This window comes from Halichoerus grypus, chromosome 3 (genome assembly GCF_964656455.1).
Source record: "Halichoerus grypus chromosome 3, mHalGry1.hap1.1, whole genome shotgun sequence".
Lineage (NCBI taxonomy): Eukaryota > Metazoa > Chordata > Mammalia > Carnivora > Phocidae > Halichoerus > Halichoerus grypus.
This window is the reverse complement of record NC_135714.1, coordinates 159,142,707-159,146,154: the sequence shown is the minus strand read 5'-3', so window position 1 is coordinate 159,146,154 and position 3,448 is coordinate 159,142,707. Positions and strand designations below refer to the sequence as shown.

The window sequence follows — 3,448 nt, the reverse complement described above, 5'->3', positions numbered from 1 at the left end:
AAGAATGAAAGCACTGGGGCTAGGAACATAAATATGCAAAGAGCATTATCTCTTGACCAGCCATAGCGGCTTGAGTCCTTAAGTACAATTCCCTTCAGAAACTGCAATGTACCAGCCATGCACCCAGTCTGGTGTGCGGAGTGCAGCTGTCTACCATGAGGTCTGCCTGACAAATCATGTCACTGCCCATGCTCAGACCTGAGAAACCATGCATAGGTTTTTTACCATGAGTCAGACTCCTTGCTAGATACAAGTCCCTTATCAGACACATGATTTGGAAAACTTTCCTTTCATTATCTGCCTTGTCTTTTCACGTTCTTGATGGTTTGAGAAGTTTTTCTTGATATATCTTTAAGCTCACTGCTTCTTTCCTCAGCCATGTCCAGTCCACTGATGAGCCCATGGAAAGCATTCTGGTTTTGATTTCTAGCATTTCCTCTTGATTCTTAGAGTTTCCATCTCTCTGCTTACATTACTCATTTGTTCTTACATCTTGTCCACTTTTTCCATTAGAGAAACATGTTAATCATATTTATTTTAAATTCTCAGTATGATAATTCCAACATCTCTGCCATATCTGAGTCTAATTCTGACTTTCTTTGTCCCTTCCAACTGTTTTTTCTTGCCTTGTAGCATGCTTTGTCATTTTTGTTGAAAGCCTGACATTATGTATTGGAGAACAGGAAGTAAACTAAATAATCCTTTAGTGTGAAGTTTGTGTTAATCTAGGTAGGAGTGGCTTGTGTCTAATGTTTATTGTAGCTGTAGGTGCCAGAGGCTTCAAATGCATCTAATGTTCTTTTTTGTTTCCCCTGTTGACATTGGACTTTCCTAAATACTACTCCTTAGAGAGAGTCTGTGTCTTGCAAAACTAACAACTGCAATCCACTGTTATTCCACTGCAGCTCTGTTAGTGTAATACTAATCTAAGGTTGGGCAAAAAACCATTCTGTAATCTCATGACTAAATCTTTCTTTTAGTAATCCTGTGTCCTTGAGCTGTGACCTTCAAGGGTGTGTATGTGGGGGGTGACACTTTTCACTTTCATTCATAGAATTATTAATCAAAATTGCAAAAGTAGATTTATAGAGCTACAGATGAGTAGCAAAACAGGAGGGAAATGAAATGTTCCAGAGACATTTTGAAATGTTCCAAAGGAGCCTATACTACATAAAAATTTACAGTTAAACTATGGTTACACAACAGATTATATTTAATTCTGCATTTTCTCAATAAGTTCTTCTTTATATTTGCCTTTCTCTTTTCCAAGTTGTCAAGATTTGGCTTTGCACTCAAGAATTTTTTTCTCTTTGTTCAGTTTTAGCCTGATGATAACCACCCTGCTCAGATTAATGCCCATGTGAATAGTTATGCTGTTAGCCTTCTCAGGCTTCATCCATTCGATGTAGATGATATATTCCTTTCCCTAAGCCTGGACTACCATGCCAACTCGATGATTGTTGCAGTGTCCCCAAACCACTTGGACCTCATCATCCTTGTGAACAGGCATGGAGCAGACATTGTCCTTCTACTGCAGCTGCTTGAAGAGCTGGCAGACATGATCTTCTTGGGCATATGCAAGAGGGCCCTAAAGCAGTGTTTGTGGTTTTTACTGCAGTCCTAGGTTACAAAGGGATTGAATTTCATGATGACTTGGCATCAAATGGGCTCAAAAGTGCATGCCTTCACATGTGTTTCTGAGATCCTTCACCCCCTTAGGTGAATCATGAAAGCTACAGAGTGATGAAGTGAGAGAAATGCCCTTATGGCAGGTGGGATAGGCTCGGTAAAGTTTTATTTTTCCCTAGAGAGTAGGTCTTTGCTATGGAGAATGTTTTAGGGATATTTTACCATTGTTGCTCTTCCCCTTCTCCTGCTAGAGCCAGGAGGGGATCTTTCTCAACATTTCACCATGAGAACATGGCGGGTTTCCTGGAAGTAAAGCCTGGGAAAGTGTGGGGTCCCATAAGACTGTGGCTACCAAGAGTTTCTCTCCTACAGGCTAGTCCAACTCAGTCTCTGGAAATTTATCAAAATTACACTTAACCATGCCTACAGGTTTATAGTTCCAGTCGTTTCTGTTCTTCAGGTAGGCAGATCTCAGCTGTGACTCTCTGGAGTCACTTTTGTGTCCATATGTGGGTAGTAGTTTTCCCTACAACCTTAGTTCTCTGATAGGTCCGAGAAGAATTGATTTGTAGTTCGTTCAGTTTTTGCTTGTTATAAAGATGGGAGTGTTGACTTCTAAGCTCTTTACATGTCAGAGATGCTGGAAGACATATCTTAGAGCACAGACTACTAGAATGTATCCCTTACCCTCAGTTTCCAAGTGGATGCATCATCTTCTTTCAAGAGAAAGCATTTCCTCTCAGGACAGACTTTTTTTTTGGTTGAAGATGACCGCTTGTGGTATTTTATGTCACCACAGGCAATATGTGATGCAGTTAAGAACTTGATTCTGAAACCAAAATATGAGAGCTTGAATTCTGGCTCTACTTCTTTTCCAAGTGTGCTACTTTGCTGTTCTTTAGTTTCTTCATCTAAAGAAATGAGGCCCAAAATAGTAACTTTCTCTCAAAGAAAGGATTAATTGTGCTAATACATACAAACATCTTAGAGCGGTGCTTGGCACAAAATAAGTACTTAATAAATATTGGCTATTATTAAATTTCCCCAGAGTTCCTCTGTTTCTCTATTGGTGTGAGAGAGTAGGAATGTTTTAAGACAATGTATCCACTGTCACTTTAGAATTTAGAGACCAGGCTCAGATTGGCATCAGAATTGATAGAAATCAGCAGGCAGCTTCAAGTCATGAGGCTAGGCTATAGCAAAGAGTTTTCTAATTGAGAGACACGCCTTTGTCCCTGACGACACAGGGCAGAAGTCCAACAGCTTTGTTTTATTTTGTTGAAATCATTGTGTGTTTGAAGAATTGTCCTCATGGATAGTTTATGGATTCTGGAAAACTTCCTACAAAAGCAAGACTCTTTGATCTATAAGTGTTTGCTTTTCATCTAAAAAAGAAAAAAAAAGAAAAAACAAAACAAAATAAAAAACCAAAAAATAAACCCAACAACAACAACAGAAAACTACCACTAACAACAAATAAACCCAATATAAAATATAAAACTCTAAAATAAAAGTTTTTGAGGAGCTTTAAGGGCCTGTCCTTCTCCCTAGAAAGAACCTCACTGTTACGATATATGTGATTGTATTGCCATAAATGAGGATGTGAACCACGTCCTTCAACAGAAATGGAGATGTTCATATAAAGGCGGGTAGGTGGGGTTCTTCTTGGAATTGATTGTTTAATTCCTTATTGACTTTTTTCTCCATGCCAAGACTGGCTAATGCTCACATATTGAGGCTAAAAAAAATTTGTCTTCAAGAGTACCCAGTCCTTATTTTACTCCTTTCACCAGTTTCATCCCACCTTTAAGTCTCTCAG

The 3,448-nt window shown here is 39.0% G+C and overlaps 1 pseudogene; it reads right to left on the bottom strand.

The window, feature by feature from the left end:
* Positions 1-1,213: 1,213 nt before the first annotated feature.
* LOC118524769 (ribosomal protein uL24-like pseudogene) lies at positions 1,214-1,647 on the bottom strand (annotated as a pseudogene).
* Between the last annotated feature and the right edge of the window lie 1,801 nt (positions 1,648-3,448).